Genomic DNA, 22,775 nt, shown 5'->3' with positions numbered 1-22,775 from the left:
ACAATGAAAGATCAAAGTTTCCTGTATTTGACATTGATCTGCAGATATCTCTCACTTCCATACTTGACAAGATTGAAAAAAACATCCACACAAGTCATATTCAAGAGGACCCGGCTTCTGTATACATTCTCCGTAATAAATAAAATAGCAAGCCAATTCACTTTCTATCCTTCTGTGTTTTGAGTGACAAGGATGAAAGTTTTCAAATGTCCTATGGAATACATATTTTAGTACAAATAAAGAACATCTGGTTGCTTTGTCACCAAACAAGCAGTAGTTCAAACGAAAGATGCCAAATGCATATTGTTAGCGAGCTTCATTAGAAGAAAATACAAATGCAATAAAATGTAAAGTGATGTGAACAAGGGACACAGTCCACTAATAGGGACTTGTAATCTCTAAACTTTCACCTCTGTGCCCTCGGAGTGCTCAGGAGAGACTTTTGTGCCTACATCTCTAATTTTGGTTTATTTGTCAGCTGAGATTTGAGAGTCACTTGATCTGTTTCAAAGAACATGTCGCAGGCTTGACAGCAATTACTGAAAGTCTGCAAAACATTTTGGTTTACTGTCTTGGAAGTGAAATGTTTTGCAATAATATTGATTCAGACATAATACAGCATGGATGAGACTCTGGAAAGAACGTTCACAACAAATGTGAGTTGGTGGCAGGCTGGATTTATTCACTAATGAGAATTACCGATGTATACAGAAAGATTTTTCATTTGCTTCAGCTAGACATTACATTTACAACTGTATTATTTGTGGAGCGACAGGCATGGAAAGGATGATAGAGATGAACAGAACACAGCTGGCAGATTTGTGAAGTTACTCAATCAACAAGAGAGAATTTTTTTTCTTATGAAGAATTTAAAGGAACACTGTTATCATAAAATGTTAAAACAGTGAGCGCAGAGTTCCACGTTCAGGGGACCGTACTGTAGGCGCTGTACTACCCCTTTTTTAAAGGATTGGACGAGAATATGCTTTCTTCCAAAGATAGTACCACAGTTGTTCATAGGTCCTCTGTAGTATTACAGCTATGCAGGGGCGGATTGGCAATAGACCCTACAGGGAAATTACCCAGTGGGCTGATGCCCAGGGGGCCACCTGAGCCCTCCTCATGGCCGGCCAGTGGAAGTTTTTGGGGGATGTATTATGTCCTGTTGGCGGCAGTATTTTGTGATTGAATGTGGTATTTGGCTCTGTTGGGGTGGGATAATGTGCCACAATATGGTACTGGTTGCCCACCTACTTGTGTTCGTGCTGCATTCCATCAATTTGGATCCGACTACAAAAAAGGGTGACTTTTAGTATTTTTTCCAGGGCCACTTTAAGTTCCCAATCCGCCCCTGCAGCTATGTTAAGGCTACTTTCACACAGTCAGTGTGTGGTCAGTGTTCAGTCTGTGATTTCCACCAACGATTGTGAGCCAAAACCAGGCACGAGTCAAAAACACTGAACACTAGCACATCTTTCCATTATACTGTGTAGCCTCCACTGTTTAACCTTCTGGTGAAGCTTACAATCACTGGTGAGAATCACTGATCAATACTTGACTGTGTGAAATTGGCCTAAGCCTTACTTATGTTACTAGTGCCGAGCTACAATACCAGAATCAACCTATAAGCATGGGAGTCAATGTTTCGTGAAGAAAGTAGACACCTTTCTCCAATCCCCCAAAACCTTATATGATACATTGTTTAAGGGGAAATCTGTCAGCAGTTTTATGCTGCCATATTTGATAATAGAGTCCCTGAGTGAAACTTTGGGTCATTTTCTTGAATTGACCCAGCTTTTTGTGAAAAAAATTGTATTGAACTGCTGCAGCATGAGTTGAGTTCTGGAGCTGTTCAATTCACAGCGCGTGCCTTTGAGTCCACATATTCCTGCTGTCCACGCTCTTTCCACCCTCTCTACTGACTGCAATAGGAAAAAGCTATCATTCGGTGGGGGTGGGGAGAGCCAGTAGCGCATGAAAACTCTCCGGTAAACACTGTTTATTGACTCTGCTTGCGCTGGAGCCAGTCAATACAGTTGTCCCTCAAGTTACAATATTAATTGGTTCTGCGGCAACCATTGTAAGTTTAAAATATTTTAACTTGAGCGAGAAATCTAGTAATTGGCCCTAAAGCCCCAAAATGTTATCCCAAGATAAGAGAAAATAAAGATTTAAGAAAAATAAGCAGATGACTAAGACAGTTAAACCAAGTCCTTACATATAAAAGTCACAAATAGATGCTGGAAACTGTTAAGGTTCACTCAACGGATTTTGCCTCTGCAAGTCCACCATGTATTCTAATGCAGAAACTGACACACTTTCTGCCACAGTTTTTCACTTAACCTCACTGAATGGAGCTAAACCAGTTTCTAGCAGCCTCTGTCTGGACACTACACCAAGAAGGAACATGTCCCCTCTTGGGGGCAATCAAAGCTTTAAACCACCGGTGGTTTACAGGGTAGTGCAGCCTCCCATAGAAAAAATATTCTTGGCCACCACCAGAATTTTGCCATTTATTCTGCTTGAAAATTTTGGCAGCAAAATCTGTCATGTGTATGGGCCCTAAATTACTTCCTGTGATGAGGACAGGAGCTTCTTTGGGGTCCTGTATAGCACATAGTATACCTGAAAAATAAAATGGAGCTGCCTCAGACATCCAAAGGAGCAGCTTAACCAGACACAAACAGAAGGCAGTCCAGGACATGTACAAAGTAAAGTTCTGTACTGTAGAGTGGAGCTACTAGACAACCAATACAGGTGTTTTACCCAACAAATGGGCATGTTAATTGGTTGGAGGCATTGTACTTGGAGTCTATTTTCAAGTTATGATGGTCCAGGAAATACCATTGTATGCTGAAAATATGACATCTTGAGGCCATTGTATATTGAAGGATTAATGTAAAGATTTTTTCAAATCAGCTCGGTCAGTTCAAGAAAGTGGCCAAGCGTTTTAGTCAGGGTCTCTGTCATAAGATAGGACAGCATAAAAATGGTGACAGATTCCCTTTAAAAGACCTAACAATCTCTTCTAGTAAGTGCTTCAGTGTGTTAAAAGTCATATCAATCTTTTGTGATAACACTTCAGTGTGTTAAAAGACTTGAAAATGTGTGATAATGCTTCAGTGTGTTAAATCATGTTTCTGGTCAAATAATCCCAAATGATTGTTCATTCTTTTTTGTACTTTGACTTAGTTATCAGTGTAATATAAGCGTTTAATGTAACATATGCCGTAAGTTAAATGCAATAAGGCTCTAAAGTAACACAGAAATGGCATACAATGCATAAGCACAGCAGAGTGGCCCCTTATATCTTAAAGGGCTTCTGTTACCCCCCAAAAGTATTTTTTTTTTCATTTTTGGGCTAATTAAAATCCTTATAGTGCGATTTTTCAATATATAGTGCTCTTACCCTTTTCTGTTGTCTAGTTTCTTTAAAAACCACACTTTTATAATATGTTAATTACCTGGCTACCAGCAAGTAGGGCGGTTACTTGCTGGTAGCCGCCGCATCCTCCTTTAAAAAAAATGTCCCCTCCTCTTGTTGATTGACAGGGCCAGCGAGCGCTTTCCTCCTCTGGCTGGCCCTGCCTGCGTTCTAAATCTTGCGCCTGCGCCGTACCGCTCTTCAGTCACCTCGCTCGGCCGCTCCTTCCTCAGTGCGCCTGCGCCGATGACGTCACATCTACACCCGACGCAGGCGCACTGAGGAAGGAGCGAGCGAGCGTCCTCCTCAGTGCGCCTGCGCCGACTGAAAACCGGTACAGCGCAGGCACGAGATTTAGAACGCAGACAGGGCCAGCCAGAGGAGGAGAGCGCTCGCTGGCCCTGTCAATTAACAGGTAATTAACATATTATAAAAGTGCGGTTTTTAAAGAAACTAGACAACAGAAAAGGGTAAGAGCACTATATATTGAAAAATCGCACTATAAGGATTTTAATTAGCCCAAAAATGAAAAAATTACTTTTGGGGGGTGAGAGAAGCCCTTTAAGATATAAGGGGCCAATCTGCTGTGCTTATGCATTGTATGCCATTTCTGTGTTACTAGACAACAGAAAGGGGTAAGAGCACTATACACTCACCTAAGGAATTATTAGGAACACCATACTAATACGGTGTTGGACCCCCTTTTGCCTTCAAAACTGCCTTAATTCTATGTGGCATTGATTCAACAAGGTGCTAATGGCATTCTTTAGAAATGTTGGCCCATATTGATAGGATAGCATCTTGCAGTTGATGGAGATTTGAGGGATGCACATACAGGGCACGAAGCTCCCGTTCCACCACATCCCAAAGATGCTTTATTGGGTTGAGATCTGGTGACTGTGGGGGACATTTTAGTACAGTGAACTCAGTGTCATGTTCAAGAAACCAATTTGAAATGATTTGAGCTTTGTGACATGGTGCATTATCTTGCTGGAAGTAGCCATCAGAGGATGGGTACATGGTGGTCATTAAGGGATGGACATTGTCAGAAACAATGCTCAGGTAGCCCGTGGCATTTAAACGGTGGCTAATTGGCACTAAAGAGCCTAAAGTGTGCCCAGAAAACATCCCCCACACCATTACACCACCACCACCAGGCTGCACAGTGGTAACAAGGCATGATGGATACATGTTCTCATTCTGTTTACGCCAAATTCGGACTCTACCATTTGAATGTCTCAACAGAAATCGAGACTTATCAGACCAGGCAACATTTTTCCAGTCTTCAACAGTTCAATTTTGGTGAGCTCGTGCAAATTGTAGCCTCTTTTTCCTATTTGTAGTGGAGATGAGTGGTACCCGGTGGGGTCTTCTGCTGTTGTAGCCCACCTTTCTTTCCCATTCTGACATTCAGTTTGGAGTTCTGGAGATTGTCTTGACCAGGACCACAACCCTACATGCATTGAAGCAACTGCCATGTGATTGATTGACTAGATAATCGCATTAATGAGAAATAGAACAGGTGTTCCTAATAATTCTTTAGGTGAGTGTATATTGAAAAATCGCACTATAAGGATTTTAATTAGCCCAAAAATGAAAAATGACTTTTGTGAGGTGAGAAAAGCCCTTTAGCTATGAGGCCAAAAACTGCAACGTTTTAGGACAATGTCCCATCTCCCCAAACAAAGGTAATTAAAAGCTGTTTTTCTAAGTAACACATCTTGCAGTTAAAGCAACAGTTTTCATTGGAATTGTTTTGGCTGAAGAAATCCTAATTTACACATAGGTGTTCTTTTCCATATAAACATGTTTTAATTTTACACCATTTATACTGTTTTCAGTCTTAGAGAAAGAAAATGTATGCAATATTTTTTTTGCAACCCTGATGCTTTATTGCAAATGCTTTATTTATATTCAAGAAGCTAAAATGTGCTACAGTGTATTACAACATGCCACATACTGTCATATTAATGGCTCATTAAAAATGATCTGTGTGAAGTGGCAGCACCGCTATGACAGGGTATAGCAACAGGAGGAACATAATTGTTTTATTAGTTTAACGCATGTACTTTATGGCGGCGAAATTACAGCTCAAATATCATTTCAACAGATTAGATTCCTCCAACAACTGCTATTTCATTTTTTACTTTACATAAGGTTAATATGCACTTACTGAGTGGAATCCATATCTTTATAGATTCTAAATTATGTAAACCATCAGGACATATGATAATGTCATTGCAAAGCATGGATACAGCATTGCATTAAAAGGTAGTTAACATTCATTTAAAAAAAAAAAAAACAGAGCAATTAAAATCAAGCATGTAAACAATCTGAAAAAGTCAAAGCTCAGAGGCTGGTGGTGGATTAATTAGAACATCATTATAAACTAGTCCATACAGAGGATCCTATAGACATGACTTGTGCATATTAAACTCTATTGACTATGATGTGTATACAGCAGTGGCCACCAACAACTCCTGCCTTGTGCAAGCCTAATGCAAAGTGTCAGCATTTCCATGGTAAATGAAAAGGGTATTCTGTTCCATCAAATAACATGTATTCATTGAATAATGAAAAGTTACATCATATTACTATACTTCTATATACTTTCTGTATTAATTTCTCATGGCTTTCGAGATCTTTGCTGGCAGTCATTCAATGGAAATCTCGAGTTTTTTCTTCCAGTGGATAAAATTAGTCCTGGTCCAGTGATGGTTACACAGACACAACTCTGAAGTTAGGGTCCTACGGTAGGCGAGATGCTGCCCTGCCATTGGTGCCACTCATTTTTCAAATTGACTCTTTTAAAAATGCATTGTGGAATGGTAATGAAGGTGTGGCCCTCATAAAAGGGTGTAGTCTTCATTCTTCAGCAATGAATTAGCAATGAATTTTTAAACAATTGTAAAACTGCACAGGCTTGCAGGATCACATGGTTTTCAGCCACGCAATGGATGTTTATGTCAGCCATGGCCACAGCTCGGCTAGAGGAAATCCTAACGATAAGTGTATGAGCCCTGAACTTGTGCGGCATCCATCAATTGGCCAATGCAGAATTTTCTTGTGAAAGAAAACAATAAAAGTTCTTACTAAATAATTAAAAGCAGACATCAAAGTATATGTAATTAGCAATGCATGTCAGAAAATTTCAATCAAGTAATAATCATACAAATAGTTGTACAAATAATTCTATATAAATTATACCTGTTTTTAATAAAATGAGTTATATGAATGAACATTTGAGACTTTTAATTTGTTTTCTACATATTAGACCAATACCAGAACTGTACCTGTGCCTTAGGCCAACATCTGTAACTGTACATTTTATTTCTTCTCTTAATTACGGATGAGTGAACCCGAACTGCAAAGTTCAGGTTTGTACCGAACTTTGCAAGTTTGGGTACCCGGACTCGAAACCAAACTTTTTCCCCGAATTTATGAATTACTTTACAGTGTACTTTTTCCGTAGACGGTGTCCGCTGCGGACAGTGACATTAGTTGTGTAAAATCTCCAGTGCAAAGTGTGCACATCCAAAAAATACTGACATCCAGTGTACTTTTTCCGTAGACTGTGTCCACTGCGGACAGTGACATTAGCTGCGCCAAATCTCCTGTGTAAAGTATGTGCATCCTAAAAATATCTGTGACATCCAGTGTACTTTTTCCGTAGACGGTGTCCGCTGCGGACAGTGACATTAGCAGCGCCGCATCTCACGTGTAAAGTATGTGCATCCTAAAAATATCTGTGACATCCGGTGTACTTTTTCCGTAGACTGTGTCCACTGCGGACAGTGACATTAGCTGCGCCAAATCTCCTGTGTAAAGTATGTGCATCCTAAAAATATCTGTGACATCCAGTGTACTTTTTCCGTAGACGGTGTCCGCTGCGGACAGTGACATTAGCAGCGCCGCATCTCACGTGTAAAGTATGCGCATCTAAAAAATATCTGTGACATCCAGTGTACTTTTTCCGTAGACGATGTCCGCTGTGGACAGTGACATTAGCTGCACCACATCTCCATTGTAAAGTGTGTGCATCCCAAAAATTTCTGACATCCAGTGTATTTTTTCCGTAGACGGTGTCCGCTGTGGACAGTGACATTAGCTGTGCCACATATCCTGTGTAAAGTGTGCGCATCCAAAAAATATCTGTGACATACAGTTTAGTTTTGGCGTAGAAGGTGTCCGCTGCGGACAGTGACATTAGCTGCGCCACATTTCTAGTGTAAAGTGTGCACATCCCAAAAATATCTGACATGCAGCGTACTTTTTCAATAGATGGTGTCCGCTGCGGACAGTGACATTAGCTGCTCCACATCTCCTGTGAAAAGTGTGCGCATCCCAAAAATATCTGACATCCAGTGTACTTCTTCCATAGACAGTGTCCGCTGTGGACAGTGACATTAGCTGTGCCACATCTCGTGTGTAAAGTGTGCACATCCAAAAAATATCTGACATCCAGTGTACTTTTTCCGTAGACGGTGTCCACTGCGGACAGTGACATTAGCTGAGCCACATCTCCTGTGTAAAGTGTGCGCATCCCAAAAATATCTGTAACATACAGTGTACTTTGTCAATAGATGGTGTCCGCTTCTGACAGTGACATTATCAGAGCCACATCTGCAGTGTAACGTGTGCGCTTCAAAAATGTATCTGTGACATACAGTGTACTTTTTTGCGTACACGCTGTGGACAGTGACATTACCGGTGGTAACTATCCTGTATATTGTTTCCTCATCCCAAATATCTGTGACATTCCCTGTAATTTTTCATAAGCCAGTGATGACAGCATTGACATTATCTGCGGGATATCTCCTGTGTGACTTTTCCACATCCCAAATACCTTTTTTAATTTGTTTGCGCATACACTTCAAATCCTACACTACTGTACGTGTGACAGACTTATAATAATATATAACATTTAATATGAAGGTGAGCAGTAAGGGACGTGGCAGTGTCCGTGATGCTGATGGTGCACGCAGAGGCCGTGGGCCCGTGGCCCTTGGTGCGGGGAAACTATGCCTGCTGCCACAGCACAAGAAAAACAATCATTTACGATATCTAGCTTCATGTCCTAGTTTGAAGGGCGGCGCAGGACACCACTCTTGAAGTCAGACCAATGCGACCAGGTAGGTGGTCAATTGGATGCAGCAGTTAATGCTTCCAGTTGGTTAGGCACCACCCTGTATTCCACAAAGTCCAGTCTTAGTAGCCAAGAGTCTACTCAACCCAATCCTCACCCTGATTCTCCTTTCTCCCACCATGGAGAGTCTGGACAAACAAGTGATCCCACACTCGGATATTCCAAGGAGCTCTTTTCAGTGCCATTTCTTGATTTTGGCCTCTCGCCAAGCACGCTTGAAAAGGGACAGATCTTGTGCCCTGATTCCCAAACTCTTGAGCATCCACAATCACAAGAAAATGCCGGTGGGGAACGGCAATTACTGTTTAATGAGGTGGATGATGATGAGACGCAGTTGCCAATAACTCAACGGCAATTACTGTCTCAAGAGGTTGATAAAGAGGATGAGACACAGTTGTCAATCACTGAGGTAGTGGTTAGGTCAACAAGTCAGGAGGATGAGCAGAGTGAGGAAGTGGAAGAGGAGGTGGTGGACGATGAAGTCACTGACCCAACCTGGGAAGCTGGAAAGCTGAACAAGGGCAGCAGTACAGAGGGGGAGAGATCTGCTGCACCGCAACAGGCTGGAAGAGGCAGTGGGGTGGCAAAATGGAGAAGGCGGGCCACACCAAACAGGCCCCCAACTGTTCTACGGAGCACCTCCTTACGGAAATCTCCCTTGCCAAGGGGTAGGTGTTCTGCAGTCTGGCGCTTTTTGAGGAAAGTGCGGACGACAAAAGAATAGTAGTTTGCAACCTGTGTATATCAAAAAAGAACTGGGCACTCTCAGGATATCTGAACCATACGGAAATGTATTAACACATAATAAAATATATAGTTAATGGCGCAATATATAAAAAATACCAACCAATAAATAGTAGCATATACACAACCTAAGATATAAAATGGTGCACCTAATATACATAGACTTGTAGTTATACCATGAAACAGTATTCACTCAGATAATCAGCAAAAATGGACTAATGTAGGTGCAATGTATAAATTGAAGGTCAATATCACAGTCTGTTAGACTGGCATCGATTAAAGTGACTCGTGCTCATAGATTCCAATGCGAAATAGTCCCGAAAATAAAAAGTAGCAGCAATATTTGCAATGTCCTGAAATATGCCCAATGTGATATATTGGTAAATATAAAATTGAATGTTCCTATGTCCCACTATTGTAAAGTATGTGCAAACAAGAAATAGCGGCGTCCCGCTATATGCAAATACCAGTGGCGTCCCACTGGAATATTTTTCACTGCGATTTTTATGAAAGTTCTGCCGGAAAAAATTACTGCATCACTTTTTCGCATCACAAAGTCGCTCTGCAAGTTGGTCCTGTGTGTGTAGAGACCAATATTCTACGAGCGGTGTTCGTTCTGACTTCCCACGCTGGGAAATGTTTGGCACGTGCAGCCAGACCTTCACTATGGTTTCAGGTCTTGCGCAGTATTTTTCAAAACTACCATTCGCGTGGCGGACGATACCTCTGTGCGAATCCGGCAAGATATTCAAGCTTCTCAAGTGGTCACAGACTTGGGGGTTCTGTCTTAGCTAGATGCGTTTCGGGGTATCTGGTCACTCCTTCCTTAGTAGCTCCAGTAGTTTGCAACCTGTGCCGTACCAAAATGAGCCGGGGCGTGAACACTTGCAACCTCACCACCCCCAGCATGATCCGCAACATGGCTTTCAAGCACAGTAATAAGTGTGACGAACGTCTGGGTCCACAATCGGTGTCTGCCTCCTCTTCCCCAGTGTTACGTGCTGGCCAATTCTTTGTCGAAGGCGCAGGCCTGAATGCCTCCAGCCCTGCACCTGGACCTTCGCAAGCACCATCAGCGACCACATCTACGTCTGTATCCCAGCGCAGAGTCCAAATGTCCTTATCCCAGGCATTTTAACGAAAGTGCAAATACCCAGCCACCCACCCACAGGCCATAGCACTAAATGCACAGCTTTCAAATTACTGGCACTGGAAATGTATTTCAAGTTGTGAACAGTGAGGCCTTGCGCAGCCTGATGTGAGCATTTTCACTGTGAGCTATGCCCGCCTTACACCAACATGTGTCCCGTAACCTTACACGTGCCCTGACCAACGCAGTTTCTGGGAAGGTCCACTTAAACGCGGACACATGGACAAGTGCATTCGGCCAGGGACTCTACATTTCCCTGGCGGCACAATGGGTAACGTTGTGGAGGCCGGGAGCGAGTCGTACCCTGGGATGGCAAAGGTGCTACCAACGCAAAGGATTGCGGGCCCTACGTCGATCAGGGTCTCCGCCAGCACCTACGTTAGTTGCTCCAACCCCCACTTCTCCTCCTGAGCCTCCAGCTCCACTTCCACCTCCGAATTATCTACGTGCAGCAACAGTCACTTATCAGTCAGTCGCTGGAAGCAGTGTAGCACTGCAGTGGGGAAGCGGCAACAAGCAGTGCTGAAGCTGATATGCTTAGGGGACAAACAGCACACCACCACAGAGCTGTGGCAGGGGATAAGAGACCAGACTGAGCTGTAGCTCTCACCACTCAACCTAGAACCAGTCATGGTTGTGTCTGATAATGGCCGTAACTTGGTGGCGGCTTTGGAGCTCGGCAAGCTCACACACATCTCATGCCTAGCCCACATCTTGTGGTTCAGCCATTTCTCAAAACCTACCCCAATTTGCCTGAACTAGTGGTGAAGGTGTGTCGCATGTGCGCACATATCTGAAAGTCCTTTACAGTTGCCGCCGGTCTGGCAACGCCTCAGCAGTGCTTGCAATTGCCAGCTCACTTGCTGTTGTGCGATGTTAGCACATGCTGGAACTCTACGTTCCACATGTTGGCCAGGCTTTGTGAGCAGCAGAGTGCAGTAGTGGAATACCAGCTGCAACATGGTTGTCGCCTTTCCAGTCAGCTTCCGCTATTCACAAGCAAGGAGTGGGCATGGATGTGTAACGGTCAGCAGAGGAAGAGACCGTAGAGCAGGACTCAAGTACAGTGCAGCAGACAAGGAGGCTGAAGTAGAAACCGGCTTTATTAAAAGAGAACTCTAACTGCCGGAGAAGCAGATTTACAATATGAACAGCTTGGGAATTCACAATAAAGATAATGGAAATTTGCATAAAGAACACAAATGAATCACAAACACAAGTACAGACAATAGCAGGCTACTCTCTTCTAGGTAGTCCTATCTGTCCCCGCTACCCGGGGTGCACCTCTACGGTGCACTAAACTAAATCCTATTCCACTATGCCCTAGCTCAGGTTAGCATCAGTGCACTCACAGTTCGGTGTCCGCACATGCAGGCAGGTACAGTCTGGGTCCCGATCTGGTTGCTTGCTTGCTTGCTTCAGCGTGGCTCAGCTCTGGCCTCTCTTTGTAGCCTCTGTAACTCTGGTTAGAGATAATCAGCAGCTCTGGACGTGTAATCAGGCAGGGCCTAGAATTCACTCACAGTTCCTCTGGTAAGTGCCTCACACTACAGCAGTCTCTCTTCTACACCAGGACATATCAGCTCAGTCAGAGAGCAAACACACTCTAATGTCCCAGATACTGTGTCAGCAGGCAGGGAGCAATCACTCTAATCTTCCCTGTGGATCTCCCTCTCAGTGCACAGCGTCCTTCTTCCTGTGTACTCAGACACCTTCAGCCCAGGCTCTCTGCTCAGCCCGGGAAAAACACTTAACTCCTTGTCCTCTGGAAACAACTCCTCTCACTGTCCTACTCAGCCACAGTGGCCTCTGGTGGCTGGAGGGAAACATGACAGTCTGCTATATATATATATGTGTTGGAAATGTTGCTGGATGATCAGGGCTGCCTCTTACATGCCTCCCCACTTAAAGGTGGCCGTCCTCGGCCTTGCTATATAGTCCATAGAAATAATGGTTAATGTAACTTTTTATACAGCAGTACAACATTGTCCACAATACATACAGGTGGACCAAATGAACTCATCAGCAGCGTACCTGTTTGGTGGAACCCCTGCAGTAAGCCTACTGGATCTCCGGAGGTCCTGGCTATCTGTTACGACCTGACTCTCTCCACTAGGAACTGCCAGTCTGGATTCATCCACCACAATAGGAGGTTCGGGTGTGTCCGAGGGCCCCTCTCCATTACGGGCTGGCAATGGTTCTGTGACAGTGCCTTCATCACCTGTAACCTGGGAGGCTTCTTCAGTGTTGGGAGCAGTCCACCAGTCTTCACCATAATCTCCATCAGAGATAACAAGTTCTGAGTATGGGGCAGGAGGAGGTGTCCTCTGAACAGGTGCGGGATCTTTGGACCGGCATGGCCGTAACATATTCCTATGTAGAGTCCGTGAAGCAAATTCCTCATTCTCAACCTGCACTTCGTAGACCGGACCATTAGGGTACACTCTCTTGATCACTTTATACGGCTGTACTTCCCAACGCTCACTCAACTTGCCTCTGGGACGTTTCTCTCGTACCAGTACCCGATCCCCAGGCTGCAATGGAACCTCCTGAACTGGAGGACGGTCTGTATGAGCTCTCTCCTGTAACCGCTGACCTGCCAACCGGCGAATGGTCTGGAGACGCCGACGGTGTTCTTTCACCCATGAGGTGGTTGATCGCTCTATTAGGTCTTCTGGCTGTTCTAGGTTTAATTCCACGATCTCTCGACCAGCCCTACCGAACAGTAACATGTATGGGGTGTAACCGGTGGTGGTGTGGACACGATTATTGTAAGCCCAGACTAATTCTGGCAGGTAGTCAGGCCAGTGTGCCCTCTTGTCTTCCTCTAGTGTCCTCAGCATTTGCAGCAATGTGCGGTTAAAGCACTCAAAGGCTCCGTTTCCTTGGGGATGATAAGGAGTTGTCCTGGATTTTTCAATGCCGTACAGTCGATGTAGCTCTTCCATCACTTTTCCTTGAAAGCACGCCCCTTGATCTGAATGGATCCGCTTTGGACACCCATAGACCCGAATGAAGTCTTGACAAATGGCTCGTGCAGCGGACTCGGCCGCCTGGTCCCGAGTTGGGGTGACTACTGCAAACTTGGAGAAGTGGTCGATCATGACCAGGCAATACTGTGGACCTCTTGACGATTGTCCCACAAGAAGATAGTCTATCATCAACACTTCCAGCGGTTCTGTGGTCTGGATGGACTGTAGGGGTGCTCTCTGTTCTGTACTCTTCGTGAGTTCACACACTCGACACTGTCGGCAAACTTCTTCAACTGTGGCCTCCAGTTGCGGACAATACACATAACGCTGCAGCCACTGGTATGTCTTGACTGGCCTGAAGTGAGCTCCAAACTCATGAGCCTCTCTGGCTATCTCCCATGCCATTCTTCTGGGTATCACTACCTGCCACCTCGCCTCTAGGTCGGCAGGCTGTTGCCACTTGCGGAACAAAACAGCTCCATGCACTTCCAGTCTGTCCCATTGATGTAGAACGGACTTCATCTCGGCATCCAGATCAGTCCTTTCTTCTTTGTTGGGTTTCCTGCACTGGGTTACCCAGCTTTTCATTTGCTGCAGTCCAATGTCTTCATCTTGCAATCTGCCCCATTCTTCATTAGTTCTCCCCAATGCTTTGGGTAGCTTTCGGGCCTCCCCACTTGTCTGGGCCGCGACTGTTGGGGGAGCGAACTTGCGGAAGTCAGGAGTTTCATCTTCTTCCTTTTGTTCATCCATATCCCCTACTGGAGTTTCAAAAGTAATCCTCGAGAGACCATCAGCATTAGTGTTCTCTGTAGCGGAGCGGTAGCGAATTGAGAAGTCATACTTTGCGAGGCGAGCCGCCCAGCGTTGCTCCAGGGCTCCCAACTTGGCAGTACCCAGATGGGCCAGGGGATTGTTATCCGTCCGTACGAAGATCTTAGCTCCTGTCAGATATCCTGCAAATTTCTCCGTCATAGCCCACACCAGGGCAAGGAGTTCCAGCCGGAAGGAACTGTAGTTATGGGGGTTTCGCTCCATATCTCGCAAGGATCTACTGGCATAAGCGATCACTCTCTCATGTCCATCTTGTACCTGCGACAGGACTGCCCCAAGTCCGTAGAGGCTGCCATCAGTAGCTAAGATGAATGGTTTATCAAAATCGGCATAAGCCAAGATGGGGGCCGATGTCAGGGCTTCTTTCAGGGCCTGGAAGGCCTCTTCCTGTTTCTGTCCCCAGGGGATACTTTGGCCCTTGGGTTGCCCAGCCGTTCCTCTCAACAACTCATTCAGAGGGCCCGCTATTTTTGCGTAGTCTTTGATGAACCGCCGGTAGTACCCAGTCAGTCCCAGGAAGGCCTTCAACTCACGCAGTGTTCTCGGCACTAGCCATTGTCGTATTGCAGCCACTTTGTCTTGGGACGGTAGCACTCCGTCTTGGGACACCCTATGGCCCAGGTACTCGATCTCCCTCTTGAAGAGATGACACTTCTTTGGCTTTACCTTCAGGCCATGGGATCGCAGTCGCTCGAGTACCTGCCCTAGCCGATTCAAGTGTTCTTGAAAAGTAGCAGAGTATACGATGATATCGTCTAGGTATATCAGAGTGGCTTCAAAATTCAGGTCTCCCAGGCATCTCTCCATCAGCCGCTGGAAGGTTCCAGGGGCATTAGTCAGTCCGAATGGCATCCTGTTGAATTCAAATAACCCCATGGGGAGTATGAATGCTGTCTTTGCCTTGTCCTGCTCAGCCACTGGTACTTGCCAGTACCCACTTGCTAGATCCATGGTGGAGAAGTATTTGGCTCGTCCTAGAGCCGTCAGAGACTCCTCGATGCGTGGCAGAGGATATGAGTCTCGCGCAGTGCAAGCATTCAACCGCCGGTAATCCACACAAAATCGAATAGTGCCGTCCTTCTTCTTGACAAGCACCACTGGGGCTGCCCAAGGGCTCTGGCTTCCCCGCACCACTCCGGAATCTATCATCTGTTTCAATAGCGTCTTCACTTCCTGGTACAAATTGGGCGGAATCTGTCGATATCTCTCCCGAATTGGTGGAGTGTCCCCCGTCGGTATATCATGTGTGATAGCATTCGTGCAGCCAAAGTCATCGGCGTGGCGGGCAAACGCAGCCTGATTCTCCCACAGCATGGTTTCAACTGCTCGCTGTTGGTCTAAACTGAGAGCCTTAACATCTATCTCCATTTGACCCAAGATGGTTCCCCCATTCCATTCTGGGGTCGGCGCCTCTTCTGCACTGGCAGTAACTGCCAGGGTCCAACCAGCATCCCCTACCGGAGCTAGAGTCACTTCTCTCTGACTCAGGATTTCTCCCTGATGTAGGTACACACGAGCCAGTTCCACCCTTGGCGTCAAGGGAACTTCTAGATATCCCACATTCACAGCTCTTATGGGTACTCGTCCATTCTGGACCACTCCCAGTGTCCGGGCCACCAGGACGTCCTGACCCAGCTCTCCTAGGCCTGTTGGTTCAACGAACACCTCCATGCCTTCAAGATTACGGAAAGTTCCCACGGGTAACGTCAGCACGGTCTCCCGACCAGGGGGAAGGGTGAAGGTAGCCTTTCCTGGCGCTCGGATCGTTCCCACCGCCTGGTGTGCTGGTACACTTTTCTGTGTTCCACAAAAACGGATTAGCTGTTGAAATGCTTTCTGGGTAGGTTTGTGCGGGGTGGCTTGTTTCCAGTAACCCGGCCCCCGTTTGGTGAACATGATCTGATCCAATTCTCGCAGGATATTCATGCCCATTATCACCGGCACATCTTCTTTGAACGTTTCGGGGACCAACAAGATACCTTTCCGCCCCACTTCCTGTCCACATAGCCGTACATTCATCCACACGACCCCTGTGACAGGAATCTGTTGTTGGTTAGCCGCTGTAACCCGGACCAGTGTCTCTCGTTCTGGCTTGGCCAGCGCTTGAAAGTAACGGTAGAAGAATGACTCGGGCATAGTTGTCACCTGAGACCCAGTATCCACTAAGCAGTCGACAGGAACACCTTCGAACTCAGCTCGTATAGTGGGGCACCCTGCGACCAGGTGTTCGGAGCTTTGCTGGGTAACTTGGCTCTCCACCTCCCCTGCAGTACGCCCCACTACTGCAGGGGTCGGTAGTTTAACGGCGGCTCTTGGCGTCCAGCTGGATTATTCCGACACTCTCTGGCGAAATGTCCTAGATCTCCACACCGCCAACACTGTGCCCCTTGACGGCCCGCTTTTTGCCTGCGAGTGGGAGGTGCCCTCAGAGCTTGGCTGGATGGCCCCACTGAAGGGTAATGAGGGGCTTGATGGTATGGTAAACTAGCATAAGGGCATTCGGGTGTAGGAACCCACGGAGTCGCCTGATAGGTTTGTTGTCGGGCTGGATAGGCAGCCTCAGTAGTATGGCGCGACTCTATCCGTTTCTCCAGGTGTGTCAACTTTTCGTGCATGGCACTCAGGGAGCTCTGCAAGTCTTGTACCACTCTGACCAGGACTTCCTCATTTCTCGTAACCCCGGGGGGTGTAACGGTCTGGGTCCGTATTACTCCAGAAGCATAGCCGTCTTCCTTGTTTCGCGTCACGGCCTCTGCCAAAATTTGTCGAAAGGTTAGGGTAGGGTCTACTCTGACTCGTTCCCGCAGAGCCTGTTTCAGGGGATTGCTGTAGAGCCCCAGAACAAATTGTTCCCGCAGTATCCGGTCTATAGGTCCCATGCCAGTAACCCCATCTGCCTCTTTTTTTTGTACCTCGGCCAACACTTCCTGTAGGGCTGTAGCGTACTGAGAGACACCTTCGTCTTCCCGTTGAATCCGGTAAAAAAACTTCGCCCGGAGGTGCCCTGCACTGGCTGTTTCCCCATATATTTCTTCCAGGAATCTCACCATCTCTTGCAATGTATTGCGCGTGGCTTCTGGTTGTAGGAGAACATTTCTTCGGGCCTCACCCTCGAGAGCGGCCAAAGCAATTTCTACTTGTAGTTCTGGGCTGACATTGTAAATCCTAACAGCACTCTGTAACCTTGTCACCCAGTCTGACAGTGTCATGTTCTGGCCATCAAATTTGGGTAGCAAGTTGAACAACGTGCCAATAGGAAGGGCCCTTGCAAGGGTTCCACCATTGCCTGAGGTACTCACATTAACATCATGCACATTGCCTTCAGCCGCCTCCATCTCTGTGACTGTACCCTGCTCGCAGCGCCACTTGTAACGGTCAGCAGAGGAAGAGACCGTAGAGCAGGACTCAAGTACAGTGCAGCAGACAAGGAGGCTGAAGTAGAAACCGGCTTTATTAAAAGAGAACTCTAACTGCCGGAGAAGCAGATTTACAATATGAACAGCTTGGGAATTCACAATAAAGATAATGGAAATTTGCATAAAGAACACAAATGAATCACAAACACAAGTACAGACAATAGCAGGCTACTCTCTTCTAGGTAGTCCTATCTGTCCCCGCTACCCGGGGTGCACCTCTACGGTGCACTAAACTAAATCCTATTCCACTATGCCCTAGCTCAGGTTAGCATCAGTGCACTCACAGTTCGGTGTCCGCACATGCAGGCAGGTACAGTCTGGGTCCCGATCTGGTTGCTTGCTTGCTTGCTTCAGCGTGGCTCAGCTCTGGCCTCTCTTTGTAGTCTCTGTAACTCTGGTTAGAGATAATCAGCAGCTCTGGACGTGTAATCAGGCAGGGCCTGGAATTCACTCACAGTTCCTCTGGTAAGTGCCTCACACTACAGCAGTCTCTCTTCTACACCAGGACACATCAGCTCAGTCAGAGAGCAAACACACTCTAATGTCCCAGATACTGTGTCAGCAGGCAGGGAGCAATCACTCTAATCTTCCCTGTGGATCTCCCTCTCAGTGCACAGCGTCCTTCTTCCTGTGTACTCAGACACCTTCAGCCCAGGCTCTCTGCTCAGCCCGGGAAAAACACTTAACTCCTTGTCCTCTGGAAACAACTCCTCTCACTGTCCTACTCAGCCACAGTGGCCTCTGGTGGCTGGAGGGAAACATGACAGTCTGCTATATATATATGTGTTGGAAATGTTGCTGGATGATCAGGGCTGCCTCTTACAGATGTCTGACCTCTGTGAGATTTTAAGAAACTTTGAGGAATCAACACAGATGGTGAGCAGCGATGACGCTATTATTAGTGTAACCATCCCACTTCTGTGTCTACTCAAACGCTCGCTGCTCACAATTAAGGACGACGCTTTGCATGTGGAAGAGGTGGAAATGGTGGAAGACATTACACAGGGTGATAGCCGGACCACCCTCAGCTTGTCTTCTCAGCGCAAAATGGACGATGAAGAGGAGGAGCAGGAGACAGTTGCCTCTGCTACAGAGGATAATATCCATGGAAGTTTAATTTTACCTGTTCTGCGTGGGTGGGCAAAAGAGGAGGAAGAGTATGAGGATATTGAGTGATCCTCCTGATGATGACAGCAAAGTCTTGCCTGTTGGTACTATGGCACACATGGCTGACTTCATTTTAGGCTGCCTTTCCCGCGACCCACGCGTTATACGCATTTTAGACAACATGGATTACTATTTATTCACCCTTCTCGACCCCTGCTACAAAGAAAACTTCTCATTCCTCTGGTGGAGAGGATGAGAAAAATGGTGCAATACCAGAAGATCCTTGTTGAAAAATTGCTCCAAAAATTTCCATCTGACAACGCTGGCGGCAGAGTCCGTAGTTCCTTGGCCAACCAAGGAGGGGAGACAAGGGGAACACACAGCAGTTCCAACAGAGGCAGGGCAACACTCTCCAAAGCCTGGGATAGTTTCATGACACCCCGCCAGCACCCTCACCCTGATGCGCGGTTTAGTGTCACAAGAGGGGAAACATTTTGGAAGATGGTGAAGAAGTACATAGCAGACCGTGTAAGTGTCCTCAATGATCTCTCAGTGCCTTACAACTACTGGGTGTCCAAGCTGGATATGTGGCATGAACTGACGCTCTACGCCTTGGAGGTGCTGGCCTGCCCTGCCATCAGCGTTTTGTCTGAGCGGGTATTTAGTGCTGCTGGTGGCATTATAACAGATAAGCGTATCCACCTGTCAACTGAAAATGCTGACAGGTTGACTCTTATAAAAATGAACAAGACCTGGATTGACCATGACTTCTCGATTCCACCAGAGGAAATCTGATGAACAGAAAGGCACTTTAAATGTGTTGTTTATAATTTACTAAATACACTGTATTCCCATGCACCCCTTCCACAACAAACAAGGGTATATGGTTGAATCTTACTTTTCTCATACTCCTTCTCCTCTTCCATTATATCAACATGCTGATAGGTCACATATAATGCACTCGCATATATGCCCTTCGCATATACTGTAATGTTTTACAGGGTCAGCTCAGCTGCAGGCGCTCGTATATAATTTTTTAGAGGGTCAGCTCACCAGCCGGCCATCACCTACAATGTTTTACACAGTCAGCTCACCAGCAGGCCCTTGCATATAATTTTTTAGAGGGTCAGCTCACCAGCAGGCCCACACCTACAATGTTTTACAGGGTCAGCTCACCAGTAAGAATTTACCTACAATCTTTAACAGGGTCAGCTCACCTGAATATAATTTTTTTAAGTGTCAGCTCATCTGCAGGCCCTCACCTTAAACCTTTTAGAGGGTCAGCTCACCAGCAGACCCTCGCATATAAATTTTTACAGGGTCAGCTGCTCACCAGCAGGCCCGCACCTAAAATCTTTTACAGTGTCAGCTCACCAGCAGGCCCGCATCTCAAATCTTTTACAGGGTCAGCTCACCAGCAGGCCCTCACATATAATGTTTTACAGGGTCAGCTCACCAGCAAGCCCTCGCATTTAATGTTTTACAGGGCCAGCTCACCGGCAGGCCCTGATCTACAATATTTTACAGGGTCAGCTTCTCACCAGCAGGCCCGCACCTAAAATCTTTTACAGGGTCAGCTCACCAGCAGGCCCTCACATATAATGTTTTACAGGGTCAGCTCACCAGCATGCCTTGACCTATAATCTTTTACAGGGTTGGCTCACCAGCAGGCCCGCACCTCAAATCTTTTACAAGGTCAGCTCACCAGCAGGCCCTTGCATATAATGTTTTACAGGGTCAGCTTACCAGCAGGCCATGGCATATAATATTTTACGGGGTCAGCTCACCAGCAGGCTTTCACCTACAATCTTTTACAGGGTCAGCTCACCTACAGGCCCTTGCATATAATGTTTTACAGGGTCAGCTTACCAGCAGGCCATCGCATATAATATTTTACGGGGTCAGCTCACCAGCAGGCCTTCACCTACAATCTTTTACAGGGTCAGCTCATTTGCATGCCCTCGCATATAATGTTTTAGAGGGTCAGTTCACCAGCAGGCCCTCATCTACAATCTTTTCCAGGGTCAGCTCAACTACAGGCCCGCACCTAAAATCTTTTACAGGGTCAGCTCACCTGCAGGCCCGCACCTAAAATCTTCCTGAGGAAGGGGAAACTTTCATCCCCGAAATGCGTTGAGCCACATATTAATTAAAGGTGATTTGATAAGAAGCGCTGATGTCCTGCTGCCATCATTCACTGTGATGCTACAAACGATCCTGGCCGGGGGGGGTACTCGTCACAGGTGTCATGTGCTTATCCTGCTGACGGCCCCCCCAGTGAAGTAAGTGCCTTGTTGGATGTTATCATTCCATTTTGTCAGCTATATGTGTTTGTCATGGAACCATGAACCAGACGTACAACAAGAGATAAGTGGAAAATAAGAAGGTTTTATTGAAGAGCAAGCCGTAAGCAAAGTCCAAACGGATGGCTAAACCGAAGCAGGGTCTTGCGGAGACAGAGGTCAGGAACCAGAAGGGTAGTCAGACGAAGCCAGGATCAGGAACCAACGGGGTAGTCAGACGAAGCCGGGATCAGGAACCAACGGGGTAGTCAGACGAGGCCAGGATCAGGAACCAGAAGCAGCAGCAGTCTTGGAAGCATGTGAACACAGGAGGACCAAGCAAGGAACTGAAGCCACAGACCTCCTATATATATGAGCTAGGCATCCAGCTCCTCCCAGTGGGAAGGAGGAGCCGCAGGGTGGGAGGCTACAAGAAAACCCAGAAACCAAGATGGCCGCCAGCACATGTCAAACGAAGGGAACAGCAAGGAGGTAAGACCATGACAGTACCTCCCCCTCAAGGGCCCCTCCTCCGCGGAGTAAGGAACGGTTTCTGAGGGAAGCGTGCGTGGAAGGCTCGGAGCAAGACAGGAGCATGGACATCTGCGGAGGGAACCCAGGAACGCTCCTCTGGACCATAACCACGCCAATGGACCAAAAACTGCACCCGGCCGCGGACCAGGCGTGAGTCCAGGATATTGCTCACCTCATACTCCTCACGATTGCCCACTTGGACCGGACGAGGCCGAGGAATCGAGGAAGTGAAACGATTACACACCAGTGGCTTCAACAGGGAGACATGAAACACGTTGGAGATCCGCATGCCAGGAGGAAGCGCAAGGGCATAGGCTACCGGGTTTACCCTGCGAAGCACTCGGAAGGGACCAACAAAGCGAGGCACCAGCTTGGGAGTGGGCACTCGAAGGTTGAGGTTGCGGGTGGACAACCATACGCGGTCTCCGACCTGGTAGGAAGGAGCGGGCGCTCGTCTGCGATCAGCCTGGAGTTTCTGGCGCTGCGCAGAGACCTCAAGGGACCTCTGGATCTGTACCCAAGAAGCACGTAGGACGGAAAGGTGATCCTCCACAGCCGGAATATCCTGGGGAGAGAATACCTCCGGTAACACGGCAGGTTGGAACCCATAATTGGCCATGAAGGGAGACGTCCCAGAGGAAGAGTTCACCGCCGTGTTCCTGGCAAACTCAGCCCAAGGCAGGAGGTCAACCCAATTGTCTTGGTGATCGGAGACATAGCAACGAAGGAATTGCTCCAAGGCCTGATTGGATCGTTCTGCGGCCCCATTGGACTGAGGGTGGTAGGCCGAGGAGAAAGAGAGATGAATCCCCAACTGGGAGCAAAAGGCGCACCAGAACCTGGACACAAACTGACTCCCCCGATCCGACACAATCTCCTTGGGCAAACCGTGCAACCGGAAGACCTCCCTGGCAAAAATCGAGGCCAACTCTTGTGCAGAGGGTAACTTCTTGAGAGGAACACAGTGGCACATTTTGGAAAACCGATCCACTATCATGAGAATGACCGTATGGCCTCGGGATGCAGGGAGGTCCACAATGAAATCCATCCCCAGGTGTGACCATGGACGCTCCCCGGTGGCTATGGGTTGCAAAAGGCCCAACGGAAGGTGCCGAGGGGACTTACTCTGGGCACAAACGGAGCATGCCGCTACATATGCGGCGATG

Source organism: Bufo gargarizans, chromosome 5 (assembly GCF_014858855.1).
Source record: "Bufo gargarizans isolate SCDJY-AF-19 chromosome 5, ASM1485885v1, whole genome shotgun sequence".
In the NCBI taxonomy this organism is placed as follows: Eukaryota; Metazoa; Chordata; class Amphibia; order Anura; family Bufonidae; genus Bufo; species Bufo gargarizans.
Note: the sequence above shows the minus strand (reverse complement) of the source record.